Source organism: Oncorhynchus mykiss, chromosome 4 (genome assembly GCF_057628025.1).
Source record: "Oncorhynchus mykiss isolate SJ-2025 chromosome 4, ASM5762802v1, whole genome shotgun sequence".
NCBI lineage: Eukaryota > Metazoa > Chordata > Actinopteri > Salmoniformes > Salmonidae > Oncorhynchus > Oncorhynchus mykiss.
In genome coordinates this window covers 60,439,310-60,457,639 of record NC_143025.1, presented here as the reverse complement: position 1 = coordinate 60,457,639, position 18,330 = coordinate 60,439,310, and the positions used below count along the sequence as shown (strand labels likewise).

Below are 18,330 nucleotides of genomic sequence, written 5' to 3'. Positions count from 1 at the left end.
AACCATGTTTTCGGGAATAAAACTTGGATTCACACAATGATATGGTGTGTGGTCCTCCCATTGCGACTCGGGAAACCACAGAGTTTATTAGGCTACGGTGAAATTATGATGAACTTCACAGGGGGTTGGTGAAAGTGCACTGTGAATCCTTTCCAAGAAATATCACAGGGCCTTATTCTGGTGACAAGATGATTGATGCTCGACTGCCATTTGACAAATAAACATATTCTCGCTGTTATCAATAATAATCTCATGTAGACTAGCCTACCAGCACAGCCTACTGCACTGTAGGCCTATCTGTGAGCTGTTGGCTAGAGCACGTGCTCCAAGACCAGAGCAAGCACATTTGCTATTATTGGGGCCAGAGGAGTTAACACAGCCTATTCATATCCAACTATGGCACAGTTGCTTACAACTGTAATGGAGGCTGGTGGGATGAGCTGTAGGAGGACGGGCTCATTGTAATGGCTGGAATGGAATAAATGGAATGGAATCAAACCATATGGAAATGGTCTCAAAATGATTTAATCATGAGAGGATTTGGGTGCATGGCTGCCTGTTTCCAAAGCATGTATCTGCATGAATAGATTTAGAAATGTCCTGTGAATCCCTGGGCTATATACATACATATCTAGCAGACTCAGACCTTCTCCACTCAAGTGTACAGAGAGCAATGTCAACAGCAACTTTAATGTTGTTCCATTCGTTAATCCGTACCTGAGGTGCTCAGTCACACACACACACACACACACACACACACACACACACACACACACACACACACACACACTGGTGGTTATGGGGCACATTAGATGAAGTTGAATTAACGAGACACGGTTTCACCATCCAAGCAGACATTATTCTATATCATGGTTGACAATCACAGCTGGATAAAATGTCCTTTCCCTAGAGTTCTCGCATTATGTCAATATTATTGGGCTCTTTGGAATGAGTAAATAGCCTTGAACAATAAATGTAATGAAAATGAAATGATACACGGTGCGAGAGAGATGTGGGCCCAAGTAATCTACATAGCCATGATAATGTGAGAAAAACATCAGCTATTTGTATTGGCGGATCTGTCCATCCCAAAGAATGTCCTGTGTCAACATGAGGTTGGTGCAAGAAGGGCTATTTCTCTGTAGGTTATGTTCATGTGTGTATTTTAGAAACAGATTCATCTCTTGACCTCTTATGTCCATAGTACCATCACGGTGTGAATTAAACTCATAAGAAATACTATTCTCTAAATGATCTGATATTAGACTATCAGCGCCCTATTCACAAAGAGTCTCAGAAGTGTGGATCTAGGAACAGATTATTTGGATGGGGGGACCTGACACTAGATCACCACTCCTACTCTGAAACGCTTTGTGAATATGGGCTCAGTTAGTCTTCTCTGAGTTGATTGAGAATCAGACTTGGAGTTGCTCAGATGACAATGGCACACATTGTCTGTGGATGTCTGGATGTAGAATGTCTGTGGTGTAGTCTTGTGCTCCGTGTCGGGTCAGACCAGCTATTTTGCTCACTCCCTGAAATCCGCAGTGAAGGAGCAACAAAAGGATGCTTAATTCTTATGCCCTAGATGCATTGTTTACTACTTTGAACAACCTCAAAACAACAACAACAACATTCCAGACATCATGTTGTCACAGTAAATGGGATTTTCCTGGAAGACAATCTTGGAAGATGATTTGTCAGGCTGTGTTATGAGTTTCGACTTGCCACACAGACACCCTTGGCACACAGGTGCCACACAGTATGTTCATCACATGATAAAAGTCAACCATCTAGACGTGCTCATCCCAAAGTCCACAGCCTCACCCTTCCCTCGAGCTCAACCAACCAGTCTTGAATGCAAATGCAGATAATCACATGCAAATGTATGAAAAACATCCATGAGGAAAAGCACTTCCCTTATCTCCCTAGCCTCCTGGGCTAAAATACAGTTAGTCCCCCCCCCCCCCCCCCCCAGAGGGACCTCCTCAATCTGTCCTCATCCCCTCAGTCAATATCAACAGTGATGATGTTTCTGCCTAACTGGACACACAGGGTGCATCCAAATAGCACCCTATTCCCTATATGGTGCACTACAAGTGACCAAAGCCCTATGGGTGCACTGCATAGTGAAAAGGGTGCAATTTGGTACGCACCCACAGGAATATTAATGTTGATTGTTCCTAAATGCTGACAGTGCTGCCGCCGGGCAGTCCAGATCCCCTGTGAGTCAAACAGGCTCCTCTCTCACCGGTTCTGTATCTTCACATCATTACATTTTCTCCTCCTTGTTGGGGCCCTTATGTCTGAATGCCCTGTGGCAATGATTCCATCGTGTGAGTGTTTGTCATGCCATTAAAACAACGTTATGGTGCTAGACAGTTAGAAGCTGTACTCGGGTCTCTGTAGGGTGCAGACAATAAAAGCAAAGCCAGCTCCAATGATAGCTAGACTGTAACAGGCCCTGTGGCTCACTGGGAAGCCATGTCCTGAAACAATACATGTGGCTGTGTGTGTGGATTTGACAGCCTGAACAGGGATGAGGGGACCTTCCCTTAGGCTGGAAATGATTACATCCTTGACAATGACAACCGTGTTGAAGGTAGAAAGACCAAAGTGGTGAGCTGGATCCCAGCAAACGCTAGATATAAGATGTCGCTTGATGTTTTAACTCGGGGTGGTTTATTTAAAACAGGGACTACAGGGTCTGATGAACCAAGTCACAGTAGACAGTAAATGCAAATGCTCTATCCTTAGGGCTGTTATATTCTGTGGTGGGATTGGATGTCTAGTGCTGAGAAAGAATAGATGGGATCAGTGAGGATAAATAGCCCAATCATGAGTGAACCAATCCCACTCTGGCTGTGTCTCAATTGGCACCTTAGTCCCTATGGGCCCTGGTCAAAAGTAGGGCACTATATCGGGTGCCATATGGAACACATCCTCTGCCTGGTTCCATGCCCAGCCTGTCACCTCTCACCACCACTTACCTTTCCCCGGGGGAACTCCGCTGTAAATGGGAAACGTGAGCCCAGGTGGACAGCCACCCACTAGGTTTCATTTCACAGCCTAGCCTTGTGAACAGAGCGGTTTGTGAGGACTGGAGGGAGAAGAGAGGATAGGAGGCTGACACGATGCCAAGCAGGCAGGGAACAGATAGATGGAGTGTTGTGCCTCTGGGAAGATGGACATAGAAAAGGGTTCAAACGTGAAAACATTCACTTATACAGTATACTACCAATAAAAAAAAACACATTACAACTTCCAGCCCTCTGTTTTGAGTCGTCAATCATGGTTCCATCTATTCCCTCACTCAGCTTGATGGAAAAAATCTTGTCATTGACTGGTGGGAATCAACTAAATGACCAACCATTTCCTTATTTATGTTGTTGAAGAGACTGCTGATAGGAGCATGTCCTAATTTAGATCAGGCTTCTCTGGTTAACAGATTACAGAACATGACTTAATTTGTGTTTACAAGGCTAGTGTGGAATTCCCCTGCTTTTCTTAGTCAGGACCAAATGAATGCATCCCAATGTAACACTTGAATTGATTTGGTAATACAGGTCTAGGGTCCACTTGACTTGGTCAAGCTTAACATTACGGTGTCCTCAAATCCTTATTACTGTGTAAATATGAAAGTATTTTTTTATTTCACTAGGCAAGTCAGTTAAGAACAAATTCTTATTTACAATGACAGCCTACTGGGGAACAGTGGGTTTACTGCCTTGTTCAGGGGCTAAATGACAGATTTTTTACCTTGTCAGAGGGGATTTGATCCAACAACCTATCAGTTACCGGCCTAGCGCTCTAACCACTAGGCTACCTAGACTACCTACTTTAGTTATGCTGTACTACTTACAGGCAGGAAAAGCCTAAGAAGAACACCAATGTCCACTCATGTGCATCTCTCTTTTAAATGTAGGGAATATCTTGACATGCATAGTAACCTTTGGGTAAGAAAGAAAATGATAGGACCATGACCATTTATGGGAGCAGGGATCCATCCATACAGCCTCTATTGTCTTGTAGAAGGATGAAGAATGAGGAGTAGCATGCTTGAATATGAGAAACTAGATGTTGTCAATGTTACAATTGTGAAAATGCATTATGTAATGACCTTGCTCACTAGCTGTGTGACGAGATGCTTCTGTCCCGTCAGACTGACGGGGGTGTGGTTACCACCGATACAACTAGTTGAGGAAGCCTCCCCCAGTCCTTCAATGTATTGATGAGCATAATACTGTTGAATAATATGATCGGCTATACTGTTCATTGCTTCGACAACATTTTGATATCCGGGAATTGTTAAGATCGGTCAGAGTTTTGTTGATTGGGACTCCAGCAAAGTAATCGTATCATTTGAATCATGTAAATGATTGAAGAAATGATGGAGTAACTGCAATGCTAAACAACCTACGGAACTACCCGTGCGATTAAAAACAGGTGAGTTGAACTATTGGTAAATCGGGATTTTATTGTCTCATCGTAGAAACATTTATCAGATAAAAATGTTATTGTCGCTCCAGAAAAATGTGTTTTTTCGGACACCATGGTTAGGCCTGCTCTTTTTGTTTTTCTCACTAGTCGACTCATATTATCCAGAAAGGAGTCATCCTCTCACGTTTGTGGATCAAATGAAGGTGTTCAAATTAAACGTAAGACCTTTCCTGAAATGTTTGACTCTTTGAGCAACTTCACCGTGGCGTGAGGTCACAAACAGTGAGCTCTTGGCTTACGCACGTGACTATTCCTGTTGTCAAGCTTCACTTGACAGCTGTTTCAGGAGATGTCATGGATGGAGGGATTCATTGATTAAAGTTGTCTCACTGTTAAATACGCAGCGAGAAACATAAAATGCTTAGAGAATGGAAGATTATTGTGTAGCATTTTTATATTAATATATGAATTGGCTATCGTAGGCCTAGTTGTATCTTGTGTTTGAACAGAGCGAGAGAGCAGAGCATAGGTCATAGCGGCCACTGGTGGGTGATCTGGATGCAATTATAGGGGCCAAACCAAGACTATGAATAACAGTGGCTCTTTAAGATAGTGTCCAATGAGTCTGACAGTCTTATTTGTTTTTCTGAATGGCATATGGAATAAATACGACCAGTTCAGATGCCATTACAACTATGCTGGAGAGAGTTTATGCTCATTAAAAAGATACTTTCAAACTGTACCAAAGGTTGACAATGCATTTCTATGACAATTTAAAAGGCAGTGATCAATGGAATTGTAACAGTAGGATACTAGTAACGTACCATTTATCTCATTAGCAAAGCACGCGCATGAAGCCAGGTTTAGAAACCAACTGCCATTCAGCCAATTATTCATTAACTTGCTCCAACACAGTGCTGTTAAGTTATTAGACAAAATACGGGGAACCAAGTTATTAAGCAAAATATGGGGAACCAAGTATTCACACATGACTGAAGGTGCACCTTCTACTCGTAGATAAAACTCTCATTGTGCATGTAACCTTTGAAGAGTACAAGACAGGAAATATTAAATGACTAATGCATCTACATAACGTTGTGATGTGGTGGGAACGTTTTATAGGTCAGACAGCTTATCTAAAATGTCAAACAGGTTTGATATGCAAACTCACAAAGATGCTTCATGGAGCTGAAAAGTTCAGTTAGAGGATAGAGCTGGGACAATTATATATCAAGCATCTAGGATCAGGTCCTTCCTGTCCATATAATCTTATTCATTATGATCTAAAAAGCTAAATTGATCCTAGACCAGCACTCCAACACTGAGACGCTTGATTACATACAGCCACTGGTCTGGCTCTAATAAGGCTTTAATAGCTGGCCATTGACCATATGGCCATTGAGGTGGTGACCTCTTGGACATAGAGTGCAAAGACTGCTGTCAAATGAGCAAACAAGAGAAAGTTATCATGTGTGGCCCTCTGAGGAAAGGGCAATACAGAACAGTGTAATTGAATTCTCCATGACATACATGACAGTATGGCCATTGTCCAACCTTATTTTGTTGGACCACATGAAAAAAAAACTCTTGAAAGAATGCTGGATGACTTGTGGTTCAAGCTATCCTAGTTTCAGAGAAACTCCTTGCTGTTGGGTCAAGTTTCATCGTAGTATAACAAGAAAGAGCCAGAGAGGCCAACATTTTAAACAACAACAATCATTGACATAAGTCAGGGGTCAGTAACAGGTGGCCCGCAGGCCAAAAGTGGCCCGCAACTGATTTTGTTTGGCCCCCCAAAGGTTTATTTTTTAAGTGTTGCGTTCTAACACACTAGAAGTTGGAAACTGAACTGTTTACTCACTGGTCCCTTGCTGACAGCTGGACCCAGTCAAAAAACTGGTCAGCCCAAAGCAAACAAAGAGCCAGTCCAATGTATTGGACACCAGTCAAAGAGGGGGATATTGGACTCGTGCAACATTCCAACAGCTATGCTAGACCGACATATGCTTACAATCTTACAACAATAATCAGGTGAACCAACCAAACAACGTCATTAGCCAGACCTGGCCAACACTGGGCCAGCAAGTTATACTTCCAGATAACCAGATGTAAACGGGCTGTGCTCACGCTCAATTGAAGTCAAACACTGGTCCAATTGGCTGCAATCAGGAGATAACATCAACCAATTCGCTAAGGCAAATTTGCTTTAGTAAAAGAGATCTGGCACCCGACTCCTTAGTACAAAATCATTATTCATAAGCGTAATGTATTTTCTCAACATCTACCCTTGACAAATCCACATTATTATACACATTCTTTCCAAAGAACATCACCCTTTAAAAAAAGTCTACCCTCTAATCTAAAGAATGTACCCTATAGTGTGGCTAGCAGCATCCCAAATTAAAGACCATGTGTGTGTGTGTGCAGATGCAGTTCCGATCTTCCTACAGATGGATAAAGCCAAGGCAGTGGAGTGGTTAGTTACTACCGGCTTGGGTTTCCACGACAGTACTCTCTTTGTGCCCGTCGGTCGGCAGCACGCCCCAGCCTTCCATCATCTGGCGGTGTGCTGTGTTTGCTCTGCCTACCGCCACTCTCCAGGACTCCAGTGGACCTTTTGTGTGCTATTTAGTCTGCCAAAGCCTGAAACACTCTCAGCTGCAGCACAACAAAGCCACATTAGGGGGTGGGGGTATTCCAGCCACTTAGTAGAGGCTGAAAAGAAAGAGACGTTTTTACGGGCCAACATGAGGGGAATTTCCTTCTGAATTTCTTTCTTCCTAAATCAGTAAAAGAGAAGAGGGTGGCAAGCAACAAGCATCTTAAATTGCCTTGCCATCATATGAAGGTGCACATGTTGTGTGAATGTGAATGGTTAAGTGGATGGTGTATACAGTGAAAGGATAGCAGGTGCTTTTGTCTGCAATATAATGAGGAGAGATGTTGTGGCCGGGAGAGGATAGAAAGAACAAACAGAGGTCTGTGAGTAACAGTTCAGTCTTGAATCAGATATTATTCCCCACCAGTAAATGTAATTAAATTGGAATATAGCTGTGAGCAGCAATGAATGGGGTTCACAGAATGACAGGAATGACACAAGATCAGTTGGATAACAAAGCAAGCACTCTATCATGTAGGAACTATCCTCCTTTATCTGAAATCAGTGGACGCATTACCATGATGTTTATCTTTCAATGTCACAAGTGTGACGCAAGTGAAGTTTAGTCTAGTTATGTAGGTTGTTTTTTCATTGAATGCAGCAGGTAATCATTCTTAAAGCCATTACTAAACTAATCACATTATTTGACATTGTTCATCTGCATGATTTAAATCTAACATTGATTTGCATGAGACAAAGTACACTTAATCAATAGGTATTGCTCTATTATACAACGGGTGAGTCTAATCCTGAATACTGATTGGTTGAAACCACATTCCAGCTGGTGTCTATTTCACAAGTTACCACCGGCTAAATCTATGACTTTGAAATGCCTATTTACTCTGTTCCATCTCACTGCGCAATCCACTGTCTCATCAGCCCTGCCAGGAAATGTTGAACTTGATCTCCACTATAAAAAGCATCTAGACATTATCGCCCATTTCTTTTAATCTAGCATTTGGTTTTCAACAGCAGAAAATTGTATAAACCTTGCTGTCTGTTTCTCTGACCTTATCATTACTGTTTCAAAATTGAATTGCAAATCCTCATCATCCCATATAAAGTGAATGTGTCCGAACGAGACAGACAGCAAATTGAGCTGGTTGTCATAGCAACATACAACACTTTTTTTTCAGTTGACTGGCTAAATCGATACACTGTTGCGAAAACTAAAATGGATGAGTGGAACATTTATTTTGATCTTTTCACGCATCACAACTATGGATGAATGGGAAAAAAGATGGCAATAATACCCAGGCATGCCGATTTGGAGAATACTGCAGTGAATGACCTAGAGAAAAGCTGCAACGAAAAAAACCACAGTTAAGAAAACAAACTGGGCTGTGGGTTGCTTCGAGGGCTGGCTAGAAAAGTTGTTGACTTCAAAACTGTCACTAAGGAAGAGTTTAACAGTTTTATGGAAATGTATGACATTGGAAGGGGGAGCAGTACAGCATAACTAGCTACCTGGCACTCCATAGTGGGCTCAACCGGTTTCTAAATAACCCACCCATCGTTCGCAGCTGGTGCCTTCTGAAGGACACTGAATTTACCACTTCAAATCATGTATTTCCGGGCAACATCAGACAGCTAAGAAGGCAAGGAAAAGATATCACAAACAGCCACCCTCCCATCAACGAGAAGGACATGGCCCAGCTCCAAAACTCCCAGGCTCTGAATCCCAGTACACCAAGGGGTCTGGTCCAGAAAGTGTGCTTCGACCTCCAGTTACATCTGGGTCGAAGAGGAAAAAAGAGGGGAACAGACAACTAAAGCCCAACTCATTCCTCGTAAAACCTTGGACCGTTCTCGTCTGTTATGTTGTTCATAGCCTGTTTCTGTTATTTCTAAGTTGCACTCGTAATTAGGCTACTGGAAAACAATATTATAACAACGCATTTGCTCTCTCAGATACGCCACTCTCGCATATAACAAGGCCACAAAGAATCATCTGGACCCAATGGAGATGGGCAGGGAGTCCAAGAAGGGATTCATGTTCGAGCAGCAGGGGAACCCACTATGCCCGGTGGCATCACTGGAGAAATATCTATTGAAATACCCAGAGAATGACCTTGCATTTTATCTCCACCCAAGGAGAGGCGAGTATATCGGGGACTCGATCTGGTACACGTCAGAGCCGATGGGCGTGAACTATCTGGCAGCACTTCTACCCAAGATATGCATAGCAGCGGGAACAACTACATACACAAATCACAGCATCAGGACCACAACAGTCCAGAAACTGGCCAATGCTGGTTTAGAAGAGAGGGAGATCATGTCAGTGAGTGGGCATCGGTGCGAAGGTTCGCTCTATAGCTACTGACATCCGTCACTGACAGACAGAAAACACTAGAGCAACATCCTGGCCAAAAACAAAGAGAACACTGCAGCACCATCAACACCCAAAAGGCTGAAGCAAGGCAGCTGAAGTAGTAGCACAGATTCCGACAGATATTTCAACCAATGCACAATCCAGGGGAATGTACAGATAAATGTGACACAAAAAGTAGCGATAGCTATGTTAGCTGTGGTGGATAACAAAGATAATGTATGGTTTAATTTATTAAAATCAGCTCAAATGAATGTCACGGATTGTCTTTCTTTTGTCTGAACAGTGTCCTGACAAGAGAGCACATTTTTTTTCTGCCAGGCAAAGTCTCGCATCTTAAGCTTATTGTTATGGATGTATCCAAATGAATCTTAACTAGAAAACAGCTTATGCAAATGCTGCTACTTTTATTCTGGCTGCACTTTTTGACGTGACTGTAAATTAGCCGTAGTTGGCTAGCGAGCAAGCAAGCAAAGGGATAAGAACGTTGCCAGTCAGTACGGCAATGGAACATCTAGAACGAACACTGCTGAAAAAAAGGCAAGTATATCGGGGACTCGAAAAAAAACCATGCTATCTAGTACCTAGAAAGGGTTATTCAGCTGTCTGGATAGAAGAATCCTTTGAAGAACCCTTTTTGGTTCCAGGTGAAACCTTTTGGGGTTCCGAACAACCGAACCCTTTTTTCTAAGAGTGTAGTAGATGATCATAGCAACAACATTTTCAGTCTGTGACCAAATCTTTTACAGTGCATTCGAAAAGTATACAGACCCCTTCCCTTTTTTATACAAAATACCCCATAATGACAAAGCGAAAATTTTTTACAAAAATAAAAACAGAAATACCTTATTTACATAAGTATTCAGACCTTTTGCTATGAGACTCGAAATTTAGCTCAGGTGCACCCTGCTTCCATTGATCATCCTTCATGATGTTTCTACAACTTGAGTGGAGTCCACCTGTGGTAAATTCAATTGATTGGACATGATTTGGGAAGGCACACACCTGTCTACATAAGGTCCCACCGTTGACAGTGCATGTCAGAGTAAAAACTAAGCCATGAGATCGAAGGAATTGTCCGAGGCACAGATCTGGGGAAGGGTACCAAAACATTTCTGCAGCATTGCTTCCATCATTCTTAAATGGAAGAAGTTTTGAACCACCAAGACTCTTCCTGGCCGCTCGGCCGAACTGAGCAATCGGCGGAGAAGGGCCTTGGTCAGGGAGGTGACAAAGAACCCGATGGTCAGCCAGCGCCCAGACTTGAACCTGATCAAACATCTCTGGAGAGACCTGAAAACAGCTGTGCAACAACACTCCCCATCCAACCTGACAGAGCTGGATAGGATCTGCAGAGAAGAATGGGAGAAACTCACCAAATACAGGTGTGCCAAACTTGTAGCGACATACCCAAGAAGACTCTAGGCTGTAAGGGCTGCCAAAGGTACTTCAACAAAGTACTGAGTAATTTTTAAACCTGTTTTTGCTGCTTCGTCATTATGGGGTATTGGGTGTAGATTGATGAGGGGAAAAAATCTATTTAATCAATTTTCGAATAAGGCTGTAACGTAAAATGTGGAAAAAGTAAAGGTGTCTGAATACTTTCCTAATGCACCATATATGTTCTTGAAGTTCTCCTATGTGATAATTCCTAAGAGCTCCTTCTCAGAGATTACTTTTTTTGTGGTACATAAACATATAAAGACAGTAAGATCCACCAAGAGGTGAAGTCCCTGGGTACTGGGTACATTTTTCCAGTGGTAGTCATCACAGGCACGTAGCCCAGTAACCTCATCCAGCCCAGATCTAGTGGTAAAGTGCCTTGATGTCTTTGTGGGTCTGGTGGAAGAAGAAGGGTCCTCTGTGTTCAGCTATCTGAACTGCTGGCGTGTGGAATGTGCGGTGGATTTTCTACCCAATTAACCCATATTTTGTCTTGCAAGCCGGCACTTTTTTGCGATGGAAGAATGCGATATAGGCTTAGCTGTCCTGGGTTTTTGTTGTTTTCGCTAAATCCTCTTGCGCACAACAATAAGACTGGGTGTACCGAGCATGAAGAGTCCTTGTAATCCCACAATGGAGACCCGTTATACATGGGGCGTTATAAGCCACGAGAGCAGCCCTGATACCATCTTATTTCACTCATGTAAAACTCAATTATGGCAGGCAGAACTATTATACTATTAAAATGCCCCTGGCCAATAAACATGATTGGATTCACGTTTTCTTAAAAATAAAGAGTTAATTGTTGACCTCAAATAGGTCGGACATTGGAATGAATAATACATATTAGATTGTTATATTAAGGTCAAAATCAGACAGCAACGATCATTTAAATCTATAATTTCTCTTGGGGAGTCATCTTTATAGAAGAACAAAGGCTATTCATTGTCTTGTTGTTAACATCATGGACAATTCAAGAGGTTCTACCTATATGTTGATAACCAACGTTGATATAAATTGAGACTAAAGTGGAGTGTTGCTCAGTGCTGGCTATGCCAGAGGCAAGTGTCTGGCTCTAGGTAGGTGAAAAAGCCCACATTCTTGGAACCAAAGAACCCATTGAGCGTCATAGAGAATATGATGCTGAAAGTCAACATAGAGAGGAAGGGAAGGGTACTGTCGGAGAGCACACCTTCATCCACATAAAACAACGCAAATACTGTTATTGGCCAAACACTCTCCTTTCTTTGTTGTGGAAAAGCGGGTTGCTGTGAATACAGCTGAATGGAGTGTTTCAGTGTTTGAAGTCATTTCAGAGGCTGGCATTAGCCTAGTGGGGAATCTCTGACAGCAACAAAGAGCCCGACTTTAAAGGACCCTAATATGAATTAGTCATATGTAATTGCGCTCTCACTTCGACATATCATCCTTTTAACATGCAACCGCCAATCTAAGATTCTGTTACTATGGCTGCTTATAGTGAAGTGCATCAAGCTACAGGTAACTTCCAAAATAAAGGAAACACCAACATAAAATGTCTTTATTAGCGGGACCATTCATCCACAAGAAATTCCATAATTTGCTGTTTTGTTGACGGTGGTGGAAAACGCTGTTTCAGTCGCCGCTCCAGAATCTCCCATAAGTGTTCCATTGGGTTGAGATCTGGTGACTGAGACACACACACACACACACAGACACAGACACAGACACACACCCACACACCCTTCAAACCCCCTATGCTCCTTTGAGACCCCGCTTTCAAAGTCACTGATCTCTTCTTCTAGCCACGGTAGCCACAATAATTGGCAACTGGGCATTTTTATGCATGACCCTAAGCATGATGGGATATTAATTGCTTGATTAACTCGGGAAGCACACCTGTGTGGAAGCACCTCCCACTGGGCACAAGTGTCAATTCAATGTCTAGTTTTGATTTCACTAACGTGAATTCATCGGGAAATCAACAATCAAATTCACCATGTCATTGGATTGACTGTATGTTAAACGGTGGATGAAAAATGAGGAAATGCCCTCACATTGATGACTTTTTGGAAATCCAATCAGTTTTCCACGTTGATTCAAAGTCATCACATAGAGTTTTTGGCTTGAAATGACATGAAACAACGTTGATTCAACCAGTTTTTGCAGAGTGGGCTGCTTTCAATATACTTTGTATCCTTCATTTATTAAAGGGGTACGTTTTCTTTTGGCATCTACCTGTATGTTGTCATCAGTGGCGACCCGTCATTCAGGGCAGCTGGGGCTAAGCCCCACCTGTTTTGAGACCCATATTTTTAGCAAAAAATTATAAATATTTTTTTTTTGGGGGGGGGGGCAAGCCTGTTTTACATGTTATTTTGGCATTAATATGTGTCACATATCAGTTTGCAAATAATGTAAAAAAAAATGTTTTATATCATTGAGTTAATGAAGCCGCATACAAATATGGCCTATTGCTTTCTTGAGTGAGGCAGCTCCAAAATGCAGCCTAGCTCAGTGCTTTCTGTGGTGATGGGGCAAGCCAGCAGAAAATACAGAGCGTTGTGCTGTGATTGGCTCAGTGTTCTGTCACTCATGGGGACACTACCTCACCGCGAAGCCTAAGGGTAGACTTCGAAAAGTCAAGCCCTTTGGGTGCTGCCATAGAGTTACAGTGTACCCATCCAAGAAGGCTCAAGGTCATTGGCCACAGATGAAATGACGTCAAATCACATTATATCTACAGTAGCTTTGATTGGACTGATCATGTCAACATCATACTTTCAAAATCTTAGCCAGCAGTCATCATCATTAATCAAGTTGACAATCTACTGGCAAATCCTTTCCATCCCTGTCATATGAAGATAAATAATGAAGTGAAATTATAGATAAAACGTATCGGTGCTCATCGGCCATTGTACATAAACATTACACAACAGTTGGAAATCGCAAATTCAACAATGAGTTGTTTGGAAGGAAGTGAGCACTGCACAACCATGTATTGTATGCTGCTGCATAAATGATGTAATATGCCAGGGAGATATGTATACTGTAGCTAAGAAAGTAATACTAACTGTATGTTGTGTATATGAATGAGTGGTGGTACAGAACGGCATAGGCAAGATGCAGTAGATGGTATCGAGTACAGTATATACATATGAGATGAGTAATGTAGGGTATGTAAACATTATATTAAGTGGCATTGTTTAAAGTGGCTAGTGATACATTTTTTACATACATTTTCCATTATTCAAGTGGCTGGAGTTGAGTCAGTATGTTGGCAGCAGCCACTCAATGTTAGTGATGGCTGTTTAACAGTCTGCTGGCCTTGAGATAGAAGCTGTTTTTTCAGTCTCTCGGTCCCTGCTTTGATGCACCTGTACTGACCTCGCCTTCTGGATGATAGCGGGGTGAACAGGCAGTGGCTCGGGTGGTTGTTGTCCTTGATGATCTTTATGGCCTTCCTGTGACATCGGGTGGTGTAGGTGTCCTGGAGGGCAGGTAGTTTGCCCCCGGTGATGCGTTGTGCAGACCTCACTACCCTCTGGAGAGCCTTGCGGTTGTGGGCGGAGCAGTTGCCGTACCAGGCGGTGATACAGCCCGACAGGATGCTCTCGAATGTGCATCGGTAGAAGTTTGTGAGTGCTTTTGGTGACGAGCCGAATTTCTTCAGCCTCCTGAGGATGAAGAGGCGCCGCTGTGCCTTCTTCACCACGCTGTCTGTGTGGGTGGACCAATTCAGTTTGTCCGTGATGTGTAAGCCGAGGAACTTAAAACCCTCTCCACTACTGTCCCGGCGATGTGGATAGGGGGGTGCTCCCTCTGCTGTTTCCTGAAGTCCACGATCATCTCCTTTGTTTTGTTGACGTTGAGTGTGAGGTTATTTTCCTGACACCACACTCCGAGGGCCCTCACCTCCTCCCTGTAGGCCGTCTCATCGTTGTTGGTAATCAAGCCTACCACTGTAGTGTCGTCCGCAAACTTGATGATTGAGTTGGAGGCGTGCATGGCCACGCAGTCGTGGGTGAACAGGGAGTGCAGGAGAGGGCTCAGAACGCACCCTTGTGGAGCCCCAGTGTTGAGGATCAGCGGGGTGGAGATGTTGTTACCTACTCTCACCACCTGGGGGCGGCCCGTCAGGAAGTCCAGATGAGTTAGGGAAGTGTGCAGTGTGGTTGCGATTGCGTCATCTGTGGACCTATTAGGGCGGTAAGCAAATTGGAGTGGGTCTAGGGTGTCAGGTAGGGTGGAGGTGATATGGTCCTTGACTAGTCTCTCAAAGCACTTCATGATGACGGAAGTGAGTGCTAGTCATTTAGCTCAGTTATCTTAGCTTTCTTGGGAACAGGAACAATGATGGCCCTCTTGAAGCATGAGGGGACAGCAGACTGGGATAAGGATTGATTGAATATGTCCGTAAACACACCAGCCAGCTGATCTGCGCATGCTCTGAGGACTCGGCTGGGGATGCTGTCTGGGCCTGCAGCCTTGCGAGGGTTAACACGTTTAAATGTTTTACTCACGTCAGCTGCAGTGAAGGAGAGTCCGCAGGTTTTGGTAGCGGGCCGTGTCAGTGGCACTGTATTGTCCTCAAAGCAAGCAAAGAAGTTATTTAGTCTGTCTGGGAGCAGGACATCCTGGTCCGCAACAGGGGGGCTGGTTTTCTTTTTGTAATCCGTGATTGACTTTTGACCCTGCCACATACCTCTTGTGTCTGAGCCGTTGAATTGCGACTCTACTTTGTCTCTATACTGACACTTAGCACATTTGTTTAAACAAGTCAGCCATATCAGCTATGTTTTTTAAAAAGCCAGTAAATGAGGCTGAATGAACTGTTTTGCTGCCAGACAAGGCTCCGCTGATAGCCAGGTATTGCAGTGGTAAGGGGTTGGGACTGCTGTTGGGACTCTGCTGTTGGGACAGCTTTATGTAGGCCCTAACAGTTTGTGGGCACGGTTTTTCACAATTACATTGCAATTTTTGTATTGTTTAGTGTTGTGTTGTGTAGTGGCATTGCTGGTACGCGTACATATTTCTTTCACCCACCAAGATTTACATGCTAAAATTGCCACTAGTTGTTATGCAGTCGGTAACTATATATACTGAGTGTACAAAACATTAAGAACACCTTAATATTGAGTTACGCCCCCTTTCGCCCTCAAAACAGCCTCAATTAATCAGGGCCCATGTTGACTCCAATGCTTCCCACAGTTGTGTCAAGTTGGCTGGATGTCCTTTGGGTGGTGGACCATTCTTGATGCACACCGGAAACTGTTGAGCGTTAAAAAAACAGCAGCATTGCAGTTCTCGACACACTCAAACCTGTGCGGCTGGCACCTACTACCATACACCGTTCAAAGGCACTTAAATAGTTTGTCTCCTCCCGTTCATCTACACTGATTGAAGTGGATTTAACAAGTGACGTGAATAAGGGATCATAGCTTTCACCTGGATTCACCTGGTCAGTCTATGTCATGGAAAGAGCAGGTGTTCCTAATGTTTTGTACACTCAGTGTAGTTCATAATATGCACTCTCGCTCAACTATGAGACAAAAAGTCTACAGTATGCCTAAAGCATGCTTAGATAATCTGCATTTCCAAAACATAGACATGGATTGCCAGGCCAGCCCTCTGTCTCGTTGATATACACAGTTCCCTCACACATATATACATTATTCCCAGGAAAGAGGAAATCACCAACATATAACTCATGATAATGTGGGTTCCTTTGTGGCCCACAGCTGTAGTTTAGGTCGTCCTCTCTCTCCATGGTCTCCACCACTGGGCACACTGGCTTCGCTGGAGACCTGAATGGGGGAGAGAGTGGATTGGCGGCAAATGTGACCGTATCAATCTCCCATACGGGATAATGGGCGCCCATTGCAAACCCAATGCTCTCTCTTTGTGCGCATGCATGTGTGGCATCAGAACAGAATTGAATCTCGTCCAGCTGCAGCGCTGTAACCCCCTCTTAACACGGCAGCTGCTTGCCCAGACCAGACCACAGATGGGCCAAGGAGGTTTGTTTCCATCTCCGAAATTAGTGTCAAGTTGACTGACCCTAGCAAACATGTTAATTATTCTATTCCTCAGTGTGTATTAGGAGAGCTCCCTCTTCTCAGGGAAGCGTGCCATCCTCTCCTATCGTTCAATGCTGCCGAGTTTCAGAATACAAGAGCACTTTTTTTTAAAAGTGCTTTTCAAAATATAACCCCAACCTCCATTCATACTCAAAGGTAGCCTAGATTGCTGGCTTACACTGCTTAGTGCATTCAAATTGTTGTTGTGCAGAAGTGAGGGACAGAATACAGGCCCTAGCTACTCTGTTAGGCATTTTGAGGTTGGTTCGGTTTGATTCTAAAACAAATTATAACAGATTTTGCTGAAAAAAATGTAACATTAAATGCACCATGCATTACCAAATCAAATGTATTTATATAGCCCTTCTTACATCAGCTGACATCTCAAAGTGCTGTACAGAAACCCAGCCTAAAACCTCAAACTGCAAGCAATGCAAGTGTAGAAGCACGGTGGCTAGGAAAAACTCCCTAGAAAGGCCGAAACCTAGGAAGAAACCTAGAGAGGAACCAGGCTCTGAGGGGTGGCCAGTCCTCTTCTGGCTGTGCCGGGTGGAGATTATAACAGAACATGGCCAAGATGTTCAAATGTTCTAGGGCTCAGGTCCTCTGAGAGAGAGAGAAAGAAAGAGAGAAAGAGTGAGCATACTTAAATTCAGAGAGACATCAGAGACTGTAACGTTCTTTGTTTCACGGAAACATGGCTCACTCGAGACCCGCTATCGGAGTCGGTACAGCCACCTGGTTTCTTCACGCATCGCGCCGACAGAAACAGGCATCTCTCTAGTAAGAAGAAGGGCGGGGGTGTATGCTTTATGATTAACGAGACGTGGTGTGATCATAACAGCATACAGGAACTCAAGTCCTTTTGTTCACCTGACCTAGAATTCCTTACAGTCAAATACCGACCTCATTATCTACCAAGAGAATTGTCTTCGATCATAATCACAGTCGTGTATATTCCCCCCAAAGCAGACACATCAACGGCCCTGAAGGAACTTAATTTGACTCTTTATTAACTGGAAACCACATATCCTGAGGCTGCATTTATTCTAGCTGGGGATTTTAACAAGGCTAATCTGAAAATAAGGCTCCCTAAATGTTATCAGCATATCAATTGTGCGACCCGGGCTGGCAAAACCCTGGATCATTGTTATTCTAACTTCCGCTACGTATATAAAGCCCTCCCCCGCCCACCTTTCGGGAAAAGCTGACCACGACTCCATTTTGTTGCTCCCAGCCTATAGACAGAAACTAAAACAGAAAGCACCCGTGCTCCGGTCTGTTCAAACTGGTCCGACCAATCTGATTCCACACTTCAAGATTGCTTCGATCACGTGGACTGGGATATGTTCCGCATAGCATCGAACAACAACATTGATGAATACTGTCACGTTCTGACC

General features: G+C 43.5%; 1 protein-coding gene across 1 annotated transcript in view; it reads left to right on the top strand.

Moving 5' to 3' along the window:
- Positions 1–4,189: 4,189 nt before the first annotated feature.
- tiam2b (TIAM Rac1 associated GEF 2b) overlaps positions 4,190–18,330 on the top strand; it is a 57,815-nt gene continuing 43,674 nt past the window's right edge. The window contains exon 1 of the mRNA XM_036975623.2: positions 4,190–4,446. The gene's annotated coding sequence lies outside the window, so the exon portion shown is untranslated. The remainder of the gene's footprint in view (positions 4,447–18,330) is intronic.